The sequence below is a fragment of the Sturnira hondurensis genome, unplaced genomic scaffold, assembly GCF_014824575.4.
Source record: "Sturnira hondurensis isolate 20B ecotype Veracruz unplaced genomic scaffold, ASM1482457v3 Scaffold0006496, whole genome shotgun sequence".
Lineage (NCBI taxonomy): Eukaryota > Metazoa > Chordata > Mammalia > Chiroptera > Phyllostomidae > Sturnira > Sturnira hondurensis.
Window position 1 is genome coordinate 17,370,623 of NW_028079127.1, and position 22,169 is coordinate 17,392,791.

Consider the following 22,169-nt stretch of genomic DNA (forward strand, 5'->3'; position numbering starts at 1 on the left):
CCCGGACTCTGCCGGGCAGCCGAGGCCATTTGAGATTGTGAAATGCAACCGTGAAGACTGGCGGTAAGGAAAGGCCAACTCCGGCTGCTTGTGTTCGGCGGGGAGGACAATTACATCAGCAGACTTGGTGAGTAGGCCAGGAAAGCAAACTGGACAAAACCCAAACAGTCCCTGAGGGGACCCAGCGCTCACTTGCTCGGATTCTCTCTGTGACATGGCACTTCCAGTCCCCAAGTCTTTCCCACCCTGAAGTCAGCGCTGTGTGATCTTTCGTCCTGAGCTGTTTATTGAGTAAACTGCTCCGACAGACTCCAAAGGGAGAGGCTTTGGGGGCTGACCTTCTTTATCAGCCATTACGCTTCCCGTCTGCAGCCCTCTGTCCACTAGGAAGGGCAGTGGCTCCCGTGGGCCAGACAGGCCTCCGTGGCGAGTCCCGGCCTCCTCTCGTTTTCATCTGCCTCGTGGATTTCTTGTGATTCTCGGAGCATTTGACAGCTATGAAGTGCACTGCGCTCGGGTGTACCGGCGTCGATAAAGTGCTGGTGGATGGAGACATAATTGCAAGTGTCATCCATGCATTTATCTTTGTATGAAGCTGGTGACTCTGAACTAAGTCAGGAAGGTAATAAAAAGGCAGAGAGCCTGAATTACGAGCATCTAAATTGGTCCATTGAAAATAACTCCATCACGGAAAACACCAGCCCGGCTCCTCACCCGGCGTGTTGGTTTGGTGGGACGGAGAACGGGGTTTCGGCCAGAAGGCAGGACTTCTGTGAGACATGAGGCCGGGCCCACACATAGCAAACATTTCTCTTTTCCTACGAGATGAGCCATAAGATTTAATGCTGGACTCCAGGGTTACACGGGTCCATGCCTCTACGCTCCTCCCCCATTTTCCTCTTTCTGTGTGGTCCCCGAATTGTCACAGGGCCGTGTGATAGCAGCCAGAGGCTTGGATGCCAGGTAGAGAAAAGTGGGAGTAACTCGCACACTTGCCGCCCACATTCTGGCCCCACAGTGACCAGATTCCCTGCCGTCACCTGGGGTACGGGGAGGCGCCTTTGCCTCCTTAAACTTCTTCCATCTGTTAGAAACGTTTCCCCTGATGGGTCCTCGACGCAGGGTGACTCTGACCGGCCTGCTCTGTCACCTGTCACTCACCTCGTAGACAGGGGTCTGCGTCGACATGCTCAGGCTTTAACAAAACCTTAACCAGGAACGAGGACCCCTTTTATGGTGGGAAATAGGAGGGCAAAAAGAAAAGGAAAACCTAGGTTCAAAATTTTAATCTTCCTCCCAAGTCTTTCAACTGTTATTAATTGTGTACAGTGACAGTTTTTAAGGAAATGTCCCTTCTAATTGTGTCTTGGGCGATCCTTGAAGTTGTGACTTTGTGAGGGGCACACGGACTCGCGGCTCAGGCATTCTCGGGTCTCGGACTCCTTCGGGGACTCCGGGAGGCGGGTTTGCCAAGGAGGCCCCTGCGCTGAAGCTGGAATTACCCGAAACGTTGATGAGTGACATCCCAGATAGGCCGTCTTCTTCCCCCGGAATCATCCTTCAGGTCATTAGCATCGACTCTGATGGAGCCTCATTAATATTAAAATACCATTCAAAGCATGCTTTAAGTCAGAAGGCTTCTCTAAGTATGATTGATGCTTTCTGATGAAGGCCAGTTTCCAAAAATGAAAATCTGCTCGTGAGGAGCTCGGTGGCACAAGACTCGGCATGACGGCCGCACCGGCCACATGTGCTGTCTCCAGGCCCCGACATCGTGGCCTTGAGATGGTGCTGTCCAGCAGGCTGTTTGGAGACTTGGAGCCACATCTGACAGCAGAAACGCCTCTGGGGGCTGTACAGGCAATCGCAGGCGGCCGCTGCCACCCGGCCACGTCACCGTGGGCCGAGTTTCCCTAACAGCGAGTTTATAGCACCCTCTCATATGGGCCGCTGCGCTTTGTGCTGCTGCCTCCGACAGCTGAGCCGTCGCCGTTTCTCTTGCTAATGTTAGTTGCAAGCTTCAGAGAAACATTGTGTATCTAAGATGCTCAATTCCTGTGGAATTTTGGGTCAACCCCCCCACACACACACTTTGTCTCCTTATTTTTAAATGGGCATTAAGAATATGTGACTTTTTCACCCCTCAGTGTCCCAACATGCCTCGGTCCACTGAAACATGGAAGGTGGTTACCACCTGAGTATCCAGTGGTATCAATGGTACCGAAACAGCTTTGCCACGACTGTTGCTTCTGAGCACTGCACGTGTGTCCTGAGTGGAACAGAACGAGCCCGAGAGCCCGCAAGCCCGAGAGCGACACGTGCTGGGATGCAGGCGCGAGAGTTGCACGTGGTGCAGGACCGAGGCCCCCGCGTGGAAGCTCTTCCCAGCTCACTTGCCTCTCAGCAGCCGGAGGGCCCTCCCCCCCTTCCCCACCCCCGACGTCAACCACAGGGTGCTGTTGTGCCTCCGAACTCCCCTGTTTTCTGAGTATCTGCTTCCCTCCTCTGCACGGCTTTGACCCCTGAGACATGGCGGGGGAGGGGGAGGGGGGAGGGGACAGCTACAGGGCAGGTGTCGTCAGCACGAAAGCCGCAGGACTGCGCCGCTTACTCCTGCTCAGTCGGGATGCACCTTTCCACCTGTCTGAGCGGCGAGAAGTCCCCCCCCCACCGCCGCCCCTTCCCAGCGTGGCTGCCCCACCTCAGCCAAGGTGGCTTTGCACTCACAATCGCGTGTGCCACACTCAGCCACCTCCCGCCCCCAGCACTTGTTCTGGTGGGGAGGTGGGGACACGAGCTTGACCGGCCCAAACGCCAGCGAGACGAGGGAGCCGGGAGGCAGTGACAGAGCTGCTAGCAAGCAGCTGCCCCACGAGAAAAAGAAATCGGGAGGGTGGGAGTGTGGGGGCCCCTAGAGGGGGAGGGGGCGCTGGGCAGAGGGATGGTGCTGGCGAACGGGGGGAGGGTCAGGCCTGCACAAAACTCCCTGTCCACGGTGCCGGTAAAGCACAGGCCCACGGGCCAGCGCCTGGGCTGGGGGTGTCTGGGCCTCTCACCCTCAGCCCCTGGAGCACGGGCCGCGTGCTGCTGAGTGGGCAGCAGGCGTTCATTGGCCACATGAAGAGCCAGCCACTCCCTGCTGGTCACTCTTCAGGGAACAAAATGACCCTGCCTAAGACCACAGTGGCGAGGCCTGTTTCACGTCCTGAGTGGGAAGAGGCTGACTCGGGCTAACCTCCCGGGGGCTGGCCCCCCACACAGCTGCCCACTGTCCAGGAACGATGCACAGTGCCCACGAGAGTGTGCGAGGCGCACACGCCGCTTAGCAAATGCCGTTCCCTCTCCTCCCCTCCATCCATCCATCCGTCCATCCGTCCATCCAGCATTCATTCAGGGCCTAACTGTGCCAATGGGAATAAAACCATTCAGTTTTGATGAACCTGCTAATTGCCAAAGACTAAGTTGGGTAAATACCCCAATTTCTCCAGTTCTATAGAAGAGAAGCGCGCGTGTGTGTTGACCAAAGACACGCTGCACTAAATGTTCACTCTACCATATTGGTGCTGGGAGACCTTGGATCCGCCATCCCTGACACCGCATGACAACCCAGACAGAATGTGGTACAGCCCCGGCCCGGACAGGCGGGCTGGGCGAGGACGCGCACCGGCCCTCCTGCCGCGCATGTGAAGTGGAGACCCCTCCAGTTCGCACCTTTCGGGACGTCCCAGTCCGCGGCCCCGGGGTTCAGGAAGGGGGCCCTAGAGGCCCGAGAAGATCTATGATCAGAACCTGCTGTGGAAAAAGACACCCTCCCTTTGAAGCAGAAGGAAAGGGCGCCTGATGTGCGCACGTAGCTTCCAAGGTCCTGAGCGGACGCCGATTCTCCCTTGAAAGAACAGGAAACAGCACTTCTGCGGCTGCTGCTCTGTTGCAACAAAGTTTCGTAACTCCCCCTTTTCTCGTCCTTACCTGGTAAAGGAGACTTTCCGAAAGCGTGTCCCCTGCGTGAGAGGGGACACTCTCACTGCGACAGGGACCCCGTGATTCCCCCACAGACGCTCCCCGCTGACCTTGAGAGGCCATGGCTGTCCAGCCCCCCTCACTCCGAGGCTGCAGTGGGGGGTGGGGGTCCTCGCGGGGCCCCCCAGGGCTGCGGGCCTCCACAGTCGGGACCTTCAACACCTCCTGAGCCTCGTGGAGCCAAATCCCAAGGGTTTTCCAGCTTCAAACCAAACGACAAAGCACAAACCTGCTTGTCTTCTACCCATAGTTTCTATAGCGTTCCGAATCCTGGGCAGCACGGCGGTACAAAGAATCAGCGAAGCTCCAATGCAATAAGCCCCCGTGGTTCACTGGGTGGTGAAGGCGTGTCTCCCAACACGGACCAGCCAACCCCATTTCACAGGCTCAGGGGAGGCCGCTGGCCTCTGGTCCGGGCCGGGCTGCAGCTGGGTTTGGATGGCGCTGAGGCCACTGAGGGACCCGGCCTCGGGCGGTCTGTGTAAACGCCCCGAGCTCTGGGCCTCGCATCGGTGAGCAGGGGCGAACGCCAGAGTGCCGTTGGTGCAGCTGTGACAGCAGGCCTGGGACCCTGCTTGTCAGGTCCCAGGAGTGTTCACGGCAAAGAGAAAATGCTCAACGAAAGAAAGCAAGAACTCTTGCAGAAAAAGAACCCCAAACCCAGCAAACAGAAAAAGAATCCCTGCGGAAGGTCACACCTGCCCAGGTGAAGCGGCCTGTCCAAGGTCGCACAGCTGATGCGCTGGGGGGAGGGGGACCAGNCCGATTCTCCCTTGAAAGAACAGGAAACGGCACTTCTGCGGCTGCTGCTCTGTTGCAACAAAGTTTCGTAACTCCCCTTTTTCTCGTCCTTACCTGGTAAAGGAGACTTTCCGAAAGCGTGTCCCGTGCGTGAGAGGGGACACTCTCACTGTGACAGGGACCCCGTGATTCCCCCACAGACGCTCCCCGCTGACCTTGAGAGGCCGTGGCTGTCCAGCCCCCCTCACTCCGAGGCTGCAGTGGGGGGTGGGGGTCCTCGCGGGGCCCCCCAGGGCTGCGGGCCTCCACAGTCGGGACCTTCGACACCTCCTGAGCCTCGTGGAGCCAAATCCCAAGGGTTTTCCAGCTTCAAACCAAACGACAAAGCACAAACCTGCTTGTCTTCTACCCATAGTTTCTACAGCGTTCCGAATCCTGGGCAGCACGGCGGTACAAAGAATCAGCGAAGCTCCAATGCAACAAGCTCCTGTGGTTCACTGGGTGGCAAAGGCGTGTCTCCCAACACGGACCAGCCAACCCCATTTCACAGGCTCAGGGGAGGCCGCTGGCCTCTGGTCCGGGCTGGGCTGCAGCTGGGTTTGGATGGCGCTGAGGCCACTGAGGGACCCGGCCTCGGGCGGTCTGTGTAAACGCCCCGAGCTCTGGGCCTCGCATCGGTGAGCAGGGGCGAACGCCAGAGTGCCGTTGGTGCAGCTGTGACAGCAGGCCTGGGACCCTGCTTGTCAGGTCCCAGGAGTGTTCACGGCAAAGAGAAAATGCTCAACGAAAGAAAGCAAGAACTCTTGCAGAAAAAGAACCCCAAACCCAGCAAACAGAAAAAGAATCCCTGCGGAAGGTCACACCTGCCCAGGTGAAGCGGCCTGTCCAAGGTCGCACAGCTGATGCGCTGGGGGGAGGGGGACCAGGACCAGACTGCTTTCTGCTGCTGGGGGCAGATGGGGGCGGGGCATGAACTGGGGCTCTTTAGTCCATGGGTCCCCAAAATACAACGATGAATCTTGAAAAAATCTGTGTTGGAGGGCAGACTCACCACAGCAGCATCTACACTGTGTACAAGTTTCCCAGGTGGTTCTTGTGAACCCCGGCATTAACGGTCAATCGGAGAGACAGATGGGTGTCCTGGGGGGGGGGGCAGCGGTACAAGCAGGGCTCAGAGGCACGGGTGTGTCACGGCACTTGGAGGAACTCCACAGAGTGTGCGCACACACACACACTCACACTCACCATCCCACCTCCAGGGGGTTATGAACGCGTTTTTGCTCCGTGGGAGATGGGGGACCCTGACGAGCGCTTTACTTTCACTGTCGTGGGCAGTCAGTGCAGCTGCTCCTCGGGGCCTGAATTGATGAGGAAGGAACAGAAGGCGGATGGCTTGCCGCCGCCAGCGTGGGGCTGCTCGGCCGCGCCATCCGTCAATGGGACACCCAGTTGTTGTCGGCTCATCGGTCCCTCTGCACGAGCTCGCAAGACAGATGCCACCGGGCCTTTCTCAGAGGCAGGATCCCAACTGACCACCCACCCCTGCTCTCCAGTCCAGCCTGTTGGCCCCCCGGGACATGCACCAGGGGGCACATTTGTCTCAGGTTGAGCTCCTTCTCTGGAAACCAACCCGGGGCAGGCTGCCACCCCGGCCACTGTCTAGAGGCCCCTCTCAAAACTGGCCTGCGAGCAAGGTTAGCGCTGGGCACATCTGAGATGTGGAGGGGACAGTGCATGCTTGTGGCCGCGTGATAAATCACACAGTAAGACGCTCTCTCGTGTCACAAGGAGCCGCCGGCATGGGCCCCCGCTCGGCGGTGTGTGAGCACGCATTGTCTTCTTTTGCCCCAAATTCATTCTCCTTCTGCTCAAAGCAGCATTCCGACTCTTCCCAGCAGAGCACACCTCCTGCCACCCTCCCATCTCGTGCTTCTGATGGGCTCCGCACCTGCCTCCAGGGTGGGCGCTCCTCCGGTCCCGGGGGGCGGGGGGGGAGGCACTGCAGCCCAGCAGAGCCCGGGAGACAGAGTTAGGAGCTCCACCATCCTCCACCAGTGCTCCATGGCGGTGAGGAGACGAAAGTGGGAGAATCCCAGGCCACCATGGGGAAGTTGGCTGTGGTGGGACTGAGCTGAGAGAGGGTGGCCCCCGCCCAGTGGTTCCCTCTGAGCAGCTGGGGGGAAGGGCCCTGTCCCCAAAGCTGGGACCCAAGGAGCAGGGCAACTAGCAGAACGCACCCACCTTTTACGGAGCCGGTCTGACCTGGGTTTGTGTCAGAGTAAAAGGGACCCTAACTTACATGGGCCAAATGCTATTGTTAATCGGCTGTATTGAACTTAGAGCCCTGAATTCTGACTGTCTGAAGTGGTCCTCAAAGTTTCTCTCTTTTTGAACAGAGCCAAACGGCATTATGACCTGGAAATCAGAAGACACGAGGATGTCCAGTGAGTGAATGCCCTTCATATAACGGGCACCCCCCTGCACTGTGCCGGACGAGGGCATCTGTGCCCCACACTGGCTGGTGGGGTGACGTGGGCCAAAGCCTTTTATGAGGATGAGTGTGAGTGCTGGAAAAGGCAGGAAAGCGCAACGGAGCTGTCGGGATGCCGGGAGACAGGGAAGGGCTGTTGGGCCGCAGCGCACAGGAGCAGATGGCGCTCGGCGGATGCCGAGTCTGGAGTGTGCCATCCGGGCGAGGCTGAGGGTCCGCGGCACTTTCAGCAGCTCCAGGGAGGGGCCCACGGAGCAGGGGCTCCCGTAAACACCCTGATCAGTCTGGGGCCACACATGATTGTGTTCCAGGAGGACGTGTAGGCTGGACGTTACACATTCTCACACGGGTGGATCTCGGCTAGGAGCCATTTAGATAATCCAGGAAAATAACCACTTCGAAAACTAACGGGAAAGAATCCCAGATTTTTAGGGGCCCCATACCTGTGGCAGAAACAAACACACCCATGCACACACACTCATGTGCACACCCACACACACTCACACACGCGCACTGACAGACACACACACTTACACACATCACTTCATTATGACCCTCACTCATTTGATGAAATTTTGCTAAGGCCCACGGACACCGGGACACCGGCACACTGCCGTTGTGTGGGTGACTGCGCAAACAGTTGGCCGCCCCAGAAGGCTTTTTTCTTTTTTGGTGACAGACAGTGTTACATCACTGTGTGTTTTAGTGTGCAGCCATAAAGTAATCCACACATTTCCTTTTTATTGGTCACTTAAGGCCTTTAACACTTTTTCAAAATAGAAATAATGCTGTAATAAACATTCCAGCAGCTGCCTGCAGCTTGGATTCTTTTTTGTTGTTGTTGGATGGATTGCTAAAAGCGAAATAACTAGACCAAGGAAAAAATGGAAAAAGAAGAACCCCTCTTGAAACAGACAGCCGAGAGTTTTGAGAAGGTAAGCGCTGTTGGCACCAGCGCACTTTTTAAAAACTATTCAGCGTTTGTCCCTGAGTGGTCCCGGACCGTAAAACCTGCCTCAAACCTGCCGTCACCGGCCAGCGCCACCTGAGGGCACCTCCGTGGGCGAAACCGAGGGCCAGACCGGTTACAGGGGTCTCCTGCTCATGCCGCCCTCTGCTCTCCTCTGCGCTTCCAAGCACTGCTCTCGTTTGGAGGTCTGGTTCCACTCCCGCTTCCTCAAGGAAACTCTCCACGCTCTTCCCAGCTCCTCTGCTCCGTGTCTGTCAAACTCAGTGTCCCAGACTAACTACTTGGACCTCATCCGGCGCAGTTTTCTGCTTTCCTAGAGCGCTGAGCAGGCTGCTGGCCGGAGAGTGGAACTCCCCCCGGCACACAGGTTGATTGACGGATGTCCTGGACCCCTGTCACTTTTAGAATCCCTGGCAGGTTCTCCCGTGGGGGACCTGCCCTCTCTGGGGGTTCACGGGGGCAGAGTGGTTGTTCCTGTGGTCCCAGCCTTTCCTAAGTCAGGGTTGGACAGTTCCGGTTCTGATCCCAGGCCCAGTGCGTGGGTTTCCCCCACAGCGAGCGACTCTCCAACTCCAGTGGGGAGTCCTACAAATCCACTCAGTCCTGATGCCATCTTCCTGGGCTTGGGGTCAGACCCCACAGGCAAGGGGCTGGGCCCTGCAAGACTGCCCCGCCCACTCCAGATCCCCGGGGCTAGTCCCTGCAGGGGGTTACCTGTGCTTCTGGCCATAGGTCGAAGGTTCTGGTGATTCCCTCCTTGGGTTTGATTCATTTGCCAAAGCAGCTCACAGAACCCAGAAAACATTTTGCTCACCAGATCACCGGTGTGTTACCAAAGGGGTAGAACTCCAGAGGAGCCAGATGGAAGAGGTGCCCAGGTTGGGGAGAGCGCAGGTCTCCACGGCCCCCGGGCTCTCCGCTCACCTGCCCCTTCACACGTTCACCCGCCTGGACACTCTCCAAGCCCTGTCCTTCTGGGGTTATTACAAAGGGATGACGGATAACTCACGGGCCACAGAGATTCAACTCAGTCCCCAGGCCCTCTCCACTCCCCCAAAATGGGGGTTTGGAGAGTGACAATTGTCTAATCACAGGGTTGGTTCCCTTGGCAACCAGCCTCCATATTTTGGTGCTTTCCAAATGTCACCTCATTAAAATAACAAAAGACATCTTTATGACACTTGTCACTTAGGAAACGCCCAGGCATCAGAGGCTGTGTGCCAGCCATGGGGGAGTGGGGGGGAGTCACAGTGTCACACCCTGGTCCCAGCCTGCCGGTGGGGACGCTTCCTGGGACCTTTGGGGGAAGCTGCTGAGCAAAAAAGCACTTGGTTGGACCCCTAGCGGGAGGCACAGCGGAGCTGGAACGGCCGGGGGTCAGGTTTCCTCCCTGTGGACAAGGCCCACCGAGGACAGGGCCAGTGTTCCCAAAAGCGGAGCCCAGGGAGGGAGGGACCGACCCATCCGATGCGCCTCTTCCAGGAGACAGCGCCTCTCTCTCCTCTTTATTTTCTCAAGTTAGTCCCATCGGCGCTCGTTATCCATCAGGAGCAGTGACCTGAGACCTTGCTTACTCTTCTTTCTTCAACTGATTCAAATTTTCTTTCCTTTTAAAAAATTTATTTAAGATTTTTCCAGTATAGTTTTCTGCCTTTTGCCCCCACCCCAGCCCAACCTCCCAGCCCTCCCCACCTCCCTCTGTTTCCACCCCTCCCTGTTATTGTCCATGTGTCCTTTATACTTGTTCCTGCAAACCTTCCCCCTGAAATTCCCTCCCCTCTGCTCACTGTCAGCCTGGAAGACAGAGTAGCGCACGCCGGAACAGCCCCACGCTCTGCCGACGCAGCCGCCACGCTGGCGTCCACGCTGCTCGGCCTCGACGTGAGAGCCGCATGCTCACTGCCCAGAAAGGTCCACCTGTCCGAGTGTGTTCTTCCCCCTTCAGAGCGATTTTTTGTCCAGGGCTTGCCCTGGGGCCCTAATACTCCCCCCTCCAGCCATCGAGCTGCGGTTCGACGTTAAGAAAAGGCAAGGTGGTGATTCCAAATCACATTTTCATGATTTCCTTCACAATACACCTGATTAAATTTTAAATGCTAAAGATAGTTTCTGCGCTTGAACTTGGAGCTGTAACTGTTCGTGAAAACTGCCGTAGTCTCTTCTTGTTGTCATTTCAGTCACTTTTTCCTCATCTCCCTACGCAGCCTCTCTCTTTTTAAAAAAGATGATCAGTGTTAAGTTTTGCTTTATGAGGATGTTCTTTTTCACGGAGGAACTCCCTTTCTGCTTGGGTGTTTCCTGACAACCCTTGTCCTGCTTTCACGTCCGCCTCACGTGAAGGTTTACAACCGCCGTCAGCTGGGTCCCTCTTCCCTCGGAGACACTCTCCGCTCAGAAAAAATCTGATGGCGGCCTGTGTCGAAGAGCATCACGGGATTTTCAGGTCCTTATGTTGTGCGCTAACAGTCTGTCCAACGCCGCTGTGTCCGCTGACGCAGGTTGAGGTCATTCCTCGTAAGTCGGCTTTGACCTGGTCTGCACCAGACAACTTTATCCAGACTCATTAATTCCCCGATTGGCTCAGTTCGAACGGAGTTGGGGGTGGGGGCACTTTTTCTTTGAATGGATCGACCTGAAACGAATTCTTTTCATTGCTTTTTCATACACACACACACACACACACACACTTTTAGGAAGTTATCTAATATTCAGACATAAAAGTCGATATAAAAAAATCCCAAGAAAGACCATTAAGCCTGGCTGGTGTAGCTCAGTGGATTGAGCACAGGCCTGTGAACCAGAGGATCATGGTTCAGTTCCCAGTCAGGGCACATGCCTGGGTTGCAGGCTGGTTCCCTGCAGGCCAACTCCCAGCAGGGGATGCACAAAAGGCAACTATACATTGATGTATCTCTCCCTCTCTCCTTCCCCTCTAAAGATACATAAATAAATAAAATCTTTAAAAAAAGAAAAAAATAATTAAAAAAACAAATAAATAAAACCTTTATAAAAAAAAGAAAGACCATTAAGTATTTCTGATTTTCCAGACTTTTCTTCGTAAACACCTACACCCACACTGAGTGAGCCCCCCCCACACACATGGCACCCTCGGTCACACCCCTCGATGGACATATTACGATTGCTTCCGCAGCATCACCGGCCCCTGTAAGGGACGTTTAGTTTGTTTCTGGGTCCGTGCTATTACACATATAAGCCTCGACAGACACCATATTGTGTTTTATAACATAATTATTATAACTTATTGTTAATTTCCTTCACTATTCCAGAATACTGTGTACAATTCCAAGAAGTCCCATCGCCAGACCAGAGGGTGTGCACATGTTCAATACCAGCCCCTACTAGCCGGCAGCCCCGCAAGAAGGCCCCACGGGAGGACTGCCTCGCTGAGATCACCCAAGGAGGCCTGTTCCCCTCACTGTTAAAACACTGATGGCTGCTTCTCAAAACACGGTCCAGGAATCGCCTGCCTGAGGTGGGCACACCTGTGGACGGGTGGCCCGCCACCTGGACGGACACGGAGGTGGGGTGAGTCTAGAACCCTCTGTTTTCACGAGTTAGAAAAGCACCACGATGACCACGGCATTTAAAACGGTGTTTGCTGAGCAGATGGCTGAAGATTCCATCTCAGGTTTTCCAGGATGCTCATCTGTGTCTATCTTCTCATATATACTGCTCATATACTGCTTATTTCTCCGTCTCCATGGCCAGTGTGCTCATTTCTCCATTTCTCACTTGGGACGCAGTTTCATTTCTTAATGTTTGGTATTATTAGGGCCCGGGGCAGGCAGCCCCCAAATAAACCATGCTGCTGTGTGATTATACTGAATTAAGCGCACACTGCCAACTCGAGAACTCTCTGACCTCCGTCCTTCTGTCTCTCTGTGTCTCTCCGTCTCTCCCCGCCCCACCCCACCTGGACGTGGGGTGATGACTCCCTCCAGTGAAAGCTGCCCCCCATTGGCCCCGAGGGGCTCCTGGGGGAACCGGCCGGCCCTCAGAGTCGGGCGTGCAGGAACGCTGCCTGAGCCACCTCGGGGTTTTCTGTTTCTTTGCTCTGCACAGCCGCGCAACTCGAGCCGAGACTTGGCTTAGAGTCCAGACCGAGGAGCGTGCACAGCTAAGTTCCTGTTCCTGTGGCTTCTTCACAAATCGACTGTTTCTCTGTGTAGCGGACACAGAAACTGGCCGCTCGGGGCCCAAGCTGGGCCTCAGTGTTACGATCCCCTGTGCACAAGAAACTGGCTTCTTTCTCTCCCGTTAATCTGCCCGGCGTCCGTTAGTCTGGCCACAGGAGCTCCGGCGGCCGAAGGGGGGCTCCCCTCCCCCACCGGCAGTGTCACCTGACTGTGCAGTGGGACAGTCTGGGACAGTCTGGGACAGTCTGGGACAGTCACTTCCTCCTCCTCGCGCACCTTAGGTTCTCATTTGCACTACGTGTACGGTGGGATTTTTTTACCACGTAAAAGTTTCTAATTTTTGTTTAGTCAAATTATCCATTCTCTTTTACATTTCTAGCCCCCTTCCGTACCATCTTTTAAGTTACCTTTGGCTACTTAAGTTTTTGAACCGACCCAGAATGCTCATTGGTGTATGTATTTTTAAAGAGAAAGCTCATTTTCCGATCTTTGTTTACCGAACAGCCTCCTAACATTGCCTGACCTGGAAACTAGACACGAAAAGTCCAATGTCACTGATTTCTGCCCCCACCCCCTATGTCTTAAGAACATTGTTTATTTTTAAATCTGAAACTCAGAAATTCTGCTTTAATAGGACACATTCATTTGTCTAGTACTTGGAAAGCTTGGTCAATATACAAAAAAGTTGTTTGTACTTTGTTTTTTAACCCCAGAAATATTTTCTGATAGTTTTTTAATCGTTTTTTTTTCATTTACTGTGTTTTCTTTATAATTTCTATCATTTGGAGAAATTTTAACCCTATTTCTACAGGTTTACACGTAAATGGGAGACGGCAGTGTTAACAGAAGACATCCATGCCCATGCATAACTGTATTATTACGCTCATAAAGCAGGGACATTTAATGTCACTCAGCCAGTAAGCAACACGGTGGGCGGAGCTAAGGCCACGTGGGAAACCCTCGCTCTCCACGGTCAGTGGAAAGGGCGGCACCAGAGCGCAGGCCGGTTTCCACCGCCCGCTGCCCCTGCAAGCCCGGGCAAGCGCAGGCCCCCGCCCAGCCGTGCGCCCTGGGATAGCGCCGGAGCTGCCTCTGAATCTCTCCGAGAGCCTCTGGACCTGCCCTCCTCCCCTCTCACTGTGGAAGGTCAGGAAACACCTAGTGTTAAAGCTGACCCTAAACGCCAAGCCCTCATTCTCAGAGCCCAGGTCCCGGGCTCGTGGAGGTGGGCTGCCCGGGCGCAAATGGCCCAGGCAATTCCGGAAAGAGGGGTGGGGAAGCCACAGAGATAGCTCTGACCGTGACCTTCCTCCACCTGAGGACACGCTTCTCCACCTGAGGGGTGGAGGGATGCCCAGGGCCTTCGGACCAGTGTGTGTCCGTCCGCCAGGCAGAGAACTGAGCTGAGCAATCTGTGTGTCCAACATTTCACAGCATTCTAAGCTCTTCTCCAAACGGGAGAAAATCACACCAGGTTTTATATGCCATTAAAATCAATACCATATAAAATGCAGGCCACGCTATGTAAGAAGTTATTTGCTATTAATGGTTTTATCTTTTATTAATAAGAAAAATACTATATTTGGTTTTTATTGACTTTTCTCATGAGTTTCATGTTGGGGGATTCTAATTCTATTTATAATTATTATAAACAGAATTATTCTAACTCTGTTTCACTATTGCCCTCGGGTGGGGGGCCAACTCTTGTTAGGTTGGAGTCACCGATGGCATTTCTTCTGCTTACAGATTATTTAAAAATTATTCGTGATGCCTTTAGTCACACTGGAGAAAACAAATGCATATTTTAGTTTCACTATGTGCTGGGACCAGTCAGAACGCTGATGAACACCCCAGGTCCTGTGACATAAGCTACAGTCATTGTTTGTTCTCATGTCCAAGTTTCCAGAAGGACGAGGGATGGAAACGGTCCCCGAAGTGCAGCCGCCCATCTCTCCCTGCTCCGCCGGAGGCAGCGGCCGCCTCCCCCCCTCCCCCGCCCCCCACCCCGCCGCCCTTTCCGGCCTGGCAGAGCCACATCACCAGGTTCCATCGGTAGCACATTTGTGCCGTCTCTGCGTGGACCACGGCGCATCTCTCGGCAGGACCTCTCGCTCCGAGATGCCTGCCACAGGGGCCGAGCGGGTTCCCCTGGGTTATTCCGGCGTCGGAGCCAGCTGTCGCTCTCCTGATCACACTGATCAGTGATGTGACAGATGATCGATGTGGACCGTGTCACTCCATGAGGACCCGGAGCCCTTTGGGACACACGAAACCCAACAAAGAACAGGCCTTTCTGCTCCGTGTTGGATCAGACAGGTGAAGGGTGCCAGGTAGCGGCGCATGGAGACTTCTACACGCGCCCAGCAAAGTCCGCAGGGATCGACGATGACCTTCTCATAGCGCCTTCATGGTTTTCTCAGAAAACTTAATGGCCATTTTGTTTTTAGAACTTTGTCGGCGATTTGGGGTGGCAATTCTTATTTCTATTCTTTAAATGGGGAGGGGGACCTACCACCAGGAAGAAATATGCTCTCCCCTTTTCATGATCTGTCAAAAGCTCTTAGAAATTTATGAAACCCATGAGTCTCTTAGCTCTCATTTTTCGAAAGCTAATTTCTCACATGGAAGGAGTGTGATCTGGGCCTCCCGCTGTGAGAAGTCCCCCGAGACCGTTTTTTATCGAATGCCGAGCACCGAGTGGCTGGAGAACACAGCTGCCCCGTCCAAGTCAGGCCGGGGTGAGCTTGCTAAGGGCGTGGAGAGGCGGGTAAGGACAGTGAAGGGTAAGACCTCTGCACGGACTAAATCATTTCCGTGAATAATCCGCATACAGAAAACAGAATTTCATACACGGTGTCGCTGCCCAGTCAGAGTTATCATGGTTTCTCCCCCCCGCCACCTCTAAGGTTCAGTCTGGAACGGAAAACAGATGCTGTTCCCCGAGGCAGCTCCAGAGCACCTACGAAGGGGCGTCATGGCTGTGCCTGGTGGGAAAGGGGGCTGGGACCCGTCAACAGGGCTGGCTTCCCCAGGGGCTAGTTTTATTTTTAACTTGAAGGGACTCTGAAAAAGGCCAATCACTAGAGATGTTTTATTCATATTTTGTACATAACGTTGAGAGAATAACTGTTCGTAAGTGTATATTTTCCTTTGGGGGGGCTCGGGCGAGAAGGATATTTTTAGGGGGACAGAGATGGGACTCCGCAGCTGCCATTTTCTGGGCACCCGCGATGCAACGCTGATCGAGATCTTATACACGCGGGGTCCGGTTGCAGGTGCTGCGGACCGAGCAGTGGACCCGACACAAATCCACCCCCCTCGGGGCGAGCACGCTTGTGGGAGAGACGTCTAAGCCATGAAAATGACGCAGACCATGCAGGATGCAATGCCACGGAACGCCCGGTAGGTTGGCCGGCCCGCCTCGGCGCGGTACCTGTGTTCAGACCTGAGAGAACGGATCGCCAGGTGAGTCTGGTCTGGGTCATTCCAGGCAGCAGCAAGGGCAGGGCCGGGCTTGAACAGGAGCTCAGCCTGGTGCAGCTGAGGTCAGAGGTCAAGGAATGAGAGATTGCTGCCGTGGCCGGGGAGCTCAGACCCGCGCTGTCTGGGAGGGCGCCTCCTCCTGCCTGTCCCTGGGTTCCAGGTCCTGAGGCCACCCAGCTGGGAGCCGACGGGGTGGGCGGACGGATGGAAGAGCAGCTCTGGGAAAGGTGGGTCCCCGAGGCAGAGTACCAGCCACGTGCCATCGGACACCGCCTTGGGTTGAGGGGGACCAGCACCTCCCTCCTGTCTCCCAGGGTCAAAGCCAACAGGCCCTGTGCCCGAGAGAGACCGTGGAGCCCCCCAAGACACCCCAAGGTGCCACCTCGTCCACCCTTGCTTTAAAACAGCATCTCCTCCCAGAAATCCAACAAACCCACCTCCTAGACGTGGACCTTCGCAGAGGCTGCAACAAACGTAAAGGCCATCCAATCAAACTTAGTATTTTACAAAAGATGAAAGCATGCCTGGCCCGGGAAGTAGCTTTTGAGAGGATCAACGACACAGCCAATGGGGAACGACATCGAGCTGTCTGTCTCTTCGATGCCCCGCCCTCTGCAACTCAAAGGAAACCCCCCTTTCCATGCGGAGGAGGTGGCGCCCTGACCCAGCGTCCTCTGCAGGGCAGTGCAAGCCTTCCGACTCGACCTTCAGGGTAAACCCTGGCTCTAAAGGAGCGGCCTTGCTGACAGGGTGGACTTGGGACCTTACCACCCTCCTCCTGGGTTCACTGAGGGGATGAAGTGCAAAGCGCTGGGCACACAGTGGGGATGCACGAGCCGCACCTGTGAGGGGACCCCCAGCTGTCCATTGTCCAGGGAGGGTCATCAGATTACGTCTGAGTGCCCCGAACCCAAACACACCTCCGCCCTGTTCGTGGGAAGCACATAATATCCCCCATGCTGTCCTGTGGCAACGGCTCATTGGACCTTGAACTTCCCGGGACAATGAGGCACACAGCCATGAGGGAGCCTCAGAGGGTTTTTCCCTGCAGGCAGGCAGGCAGGCGGTGCCGTCAAAGCTCCGAGACCAGTTGGCCCTCAGCCGGCTGCGAGGCTGGGTCGCCACACACCCCACAAACGCCACCGCATGTCACTGTGGAAGATGGCCTCGAGGACAGCCATTGGCAGGCTGGTGAAACACAGGGGTGAGTACAGGACCCTGTTATGGACTCACAGCTGTGGGCTCTTCCCAGCCCAGTGCAGGGCCCACACTGTCCCCCTGGGGGGACAGGAATCTGTGAAACAGTCGTCCTGGTTCAAGCAGGAGCCTGTGGACACAAGCGCTCGGAGGCACGGAGCTTTGCTAGACTATGCCAGCTCTTCTAGGCCAGCTTCGCAGCCTCGGGCCGGGCCCGCAGGTGTCGGGGAGTCCCCTCCTGCAGGCAGGGCCTTGGGACACCCTGACGCCCTCCCACCCCCTCCTACCCAGGAGCTGACTCAGCCCTCTGCCCAGGGTCCCCACACTCTGGACGCTCCCTGACACCCGGCAGCCATCTCCGTTATGTGGGGGGCCGGGGGAGGGGGAGGTCACAGTCACATACCTTCTACGGCAGCCACGTGCCTTTTACTATTGTTACTGTTGCTTATTTTACTGTTGGTTACTGTTGCTGATCTCTCGCTGTGACTAACTTACAAATTCAACTTTATCCGAGGTGTGTGTGGATAGGAAGAAACACAGTGCACAGTATAGGGCTGGGCGCGCTCCCTGCGGGGGTCTTGTCCCCATGGGGAAGGGGGACAACTGCGGGACCGTTTGCCCTGTTCTGCAGTTCTCTGCGCCTCTGTGCCTTCTCCATGCACTTCACGGGAACGTGCGAACCACGCGGGGGATCGTGTCTGCTCCGCTCGCTGTTTTCTCTGAGCCGACAGGCCCTCTAACACGGAGCCGGTGCTCAGCCCATTTTTGTACTAACAACAAATTTCAACCACTCGTATTGAATTAAAGCGGCAAGTTAGCACCAACAGTCACGGCAACCGCATCTCTAACGGTTTCTTTACGATCTAATCTGTGGTTATTTCAAAGATGTTTACTGAACAAGAACATGCTAAGAGACAACCAAATTGCATTTGTGATCCTTCTTTTGTGTGATGTATCTCACATGTGATATATTATACAACAAAATGGTGTTAAAATATTACTTTGTTTTTAGCTGCCTTGAGGTTTTCAATTTACTGACATCTCAAGAAAGAATATTATTTCACCCCAAATATTTTTATGACATCCCAGCCTCACTTAATGTAAAGATTTTCTGCTCTGGAAGAAAATGTATGAATATTATTTGACTAGAAAAAAATGATTTGCATATATTCCTACAGTGCAAAATCAACTAAGAGGAAAAGATATTAGCAATACATATAACTGAGGAAAGATTCGTATACAGAAGACTATAGAACCAATTTCTCCAAATCAATAAAAAGAACCAACAAAATAGAAAAATGAGCCTAATAAGTAAATAGGAATTTTATAGGAAACATGTACGAGTATGCATGAAGAACCAATAGATAAAGATTTGCCCAACTTTGTAAGTTCCTGGGAAAGGCAAAATGAAACCTCAGCGAGTTCCCAGTGCGTGCCACGAGACCAGCCAAACACGGAGAATTTGACGGCACGGGGCATCGGTCAGCGTGCAAGGCTCCCGGAGCTGTCGAGATGCTGGTGGGCGAGCCCATAGTTACCGCATCCAGGTGGTTTGACCCTATGGAGGCAAAGCTCATGTGCACTCAAGTTCCTAGCAAATTCAACACCGGAGACAGAGGGAGGAAAAACCCTTCCCCACGCGTACGGGAAGTCGTGTGCAGGGATGCTCTCACGCCCTGGCTGGGTGGCTTTGTTGGTCAGACTGTTGTGCCCTGTACCAAAAGGTTGGGGGTTTGGTTCCCGATTAGGGCACATATCTAGGCTGCGGGTTCGATCCCCAGTCAGTGTGCATATCGGAGGCAACCAACTGGTATGCCTCTAGCTCTCTCTCTCCTTTCCTCTCTCCCTAAAATCAGGAGACATATTTTTAAAAATATTTTAAGAGTGCTATTACAGCTGTCCTTGTAAAAACAACAAAACCGTATGCACCGATAACAACTAAACAACCCATGTGTCCCATAACGACAGAGTAGCTACTTTGTTCTATAGTCACACGATGGAATATTATGCAGCAAAGAACATGAACGACTGCCAGCCACACAAGTCCGTATGAACACACCCCAGAAACACATTACAATGATCCCCCCTTCCTTTGATTTCAAGGGCCTTGGTTTCACTTGATTGCAGTCCATCTCGGTTCAAATACTGAATAGAAAATTCCAGAAATAGAAAACAGAAAACAATCCCCAAGTTGTGCATCGCCCACTCTTCTGAGCAGTGTGATGAGACTTCTTCCCGTCCTGTTGCAGCTTGCCCAGCCCGGGAGGTGTCTCTCCGTCCAGGGTCGCCACACGGTGGACTCTGCCGGCCTGCTCGTCACTTGGTGAGCCGCGTCCCAATCAGGCTGTCACAGTATCATGGGGGTCCTGCTCGGTCACACCAATTCCCTGTAACAGTGACCCCAAAGCATGAGGGTGGAGGTGCTGGTGATCCAGACACGCCAACGAGGAGCGGGGAGTGCTTCCTAGGTGCAAAGGGGGTGTGTGTGTTGGAAAAGCATGGTGCAGGCAGGGTTCGGTCCAGGTTTCGGGTACCCCCGGAGGGACTGGGAATACGCCCCCACGGATAAGGGGGGACCGCTGTATTCTCACTCAGAATGACTCCATTTTTCAACATTCAAAGCAAAAAAAAAGTTTAAGGGTATATGCAGAAATGTTTTAAAAATCTACAGAAAAGCAAGAGAGTGATAAACATCAATTCAGGATAGTGGTGAACCGGGGGTGTTTGGGAAGGGAGATTCAAACGACGGCTTCGGGAGGCAGCCATGGACTCCCCCTTGGGGTGGGTACACGGACCCCAAGTTGCTCATACATGCATCCATCCCTCCTTGTGCACACCAGTCAGCCTTGATGTCTACACGGTGTCTGTCCTACTTGGGAGCTTTCCTTCTGGTCCTCTCTACTGTGATTCTTCCAGAACTAGCGATGGGCACTGAATGTTTAATCACCATGTTTAAAGTGTCATTCTTGCCGCCACATGGCAAACTGGAGTCGAACTTGACCCGCATGAAACTGAACCGGCAATTATGTGCCAGAGGATTATTCGCGTGTGAAAGCAGTAGCTCAAGCTCACTTCCGAGGCATCGTTGTCTTTCCAGACGCGAAGCTCAGCTTCTCCTTCCCACGTCAGCAGGACACCAGCCGGAGACTGGCTTGGACCGTGCTCTGCTCCGGGGGACAGCTTTGGGGCGAGTCTGATGGGCCCGGGAACAGCACCTGGGGCGAGTTTGGAACCTCTCCTTCCATCAGCACCGGGGGCTGTGACGTTCGAGAGCTTTCTTATACAACAAACTACGTCTGACCTGATTTATGACCCCGAGGTTTACTGTTTTGTTAATTTCTTCTTCATGTAAACTAGGCGCAGATTTAATATTAGGTAACAATCTATTTCTCCTGGTGGCACAGATGGCACCATGACAGGTCATATTTATCAAAATAAGAAAAGGGAGAAGCAAGTAATGTTCGGCGACATTTAAATGAGGCTTCCCAAGGTGCTGGGACTTCGGAGGAGACAGTGACATGAAAATAACCGTGATGCCATGTCTTCGGAGTCATTTTCAAGTGCCGTTCGGAGTATGATGAACGGTTTTATAAACGCGTTTCTCGCTGCACCCATACTGACAGAGGACTTCGGATTAATTCACTCTTTCCGACTCCTTCCTTAATGGATTTTTAAAGTCCGCAGTGCGAATCAATCTACTACAGACTCGAGTCCGTGAACTGCGCTCTCGTTTCTCACGCCCGGGGAGCAGTGAGAGCGCAGCCTACAGATGGTGCGGCAAAGCGGATCGGTGCTGGCGGTCCGCAACGCGAGAAGTGGCGTGCCATTTCAAGGTCATTTTTATATTTAAAGATAGTGATGGTTCTTACTTTTTCATGATAACTAATAGGCTCTGGGAGATTTTAAAGGTTTATAGCATACACACTAGGACGTTAACGAAATATGTTCTTTATTCAAATTTCTTTGCCCAGATATTTGAGGCTTTAAAGGGGGCAAGAAAAGGGCAGGCGGGACGCAGCGGAGTCCCCAGCTCCCTGGCACCTGCACTCACAGAGAGAAGAGGCCTGCAAGGGCCGCCGTCAGAACAGAGGTTTCTGAAGACGCAGAAGAAAGAAACTTGCAAAGGTCCATGGCTGAAAGGTGGTAAGAATAGATGAATAGGCCCCTGGCGTAAAACAGAGAGACTTAAAATGATCCCAAACGTAGACGAGGACATGGAACACGGGGAGGGAGATGAAACAGAGCAGCAAAGAAAGGACCCACACGAGACGCGATGTCGGGCAATTTGCTCTGCAGGCAGAACGTGACAAAAGTTGATCCCCTACTTCACACCATTTTCAAACGGATTAGGGTTAGAAATGCCAGGTGCAAAGGACTTACAAGACCGTAGCAGAGAATATGTCTTGTATATTAGGCTCAAGGACACTTTGTCAAACTGGGCACAGAAAGTAGAAGCCACAAAGGCAAGATGCATCACACGTGCCTACATTGAGATTGAATTTTGAGCGTGAAAAAAGATATCCTAAAACACAGTCAAATGACCAGTTGCTGACAAGGAAAACTATTTGCAACACTCTGAGGCCACTCAGGGTTAGTAGTGGTAGTAGTAGTAGTAGTAATAATAATAATAATAATAATAATAATAATAATGGTGCCCTTCAATGAATAAATACATCATTTACTGGGAATTAAAAAATAAAAAGACAGCCAAAAACTTACGTAGTTTCTAGCGTGTGGCAGACACTGTTCTCAGCACCTCCCGCCGTTCGCATTCAGTCTTCACGGGGACACGCGGTGCGAGCGCCCTTCCCGTCTGTCTCAGGGAGCGGGACGCAGACCTGCGGAGGTGTGAGCACCTTCGGAAGGAGCTCAGCAGGCGCGGGGGTCCGTCACGTTCTGTCAGCGCTTCTCCGCGTGTTCTGAGTATTGTTCAGTTTGTTCTTGGACTCAATGACACTGTTAAAGTAAAAGGAAAGCAGATGCTCTGAGAGTGAGAATGGGGACGACCATTGGTGGGAAAGGGAGATGCTACAGAGAGAGTACCAATGAAAGAAAGGCTGTGCTTTTTTTAAAAAAGATTTTATTTATTTACTTTAAGAGAGAGGGGAAG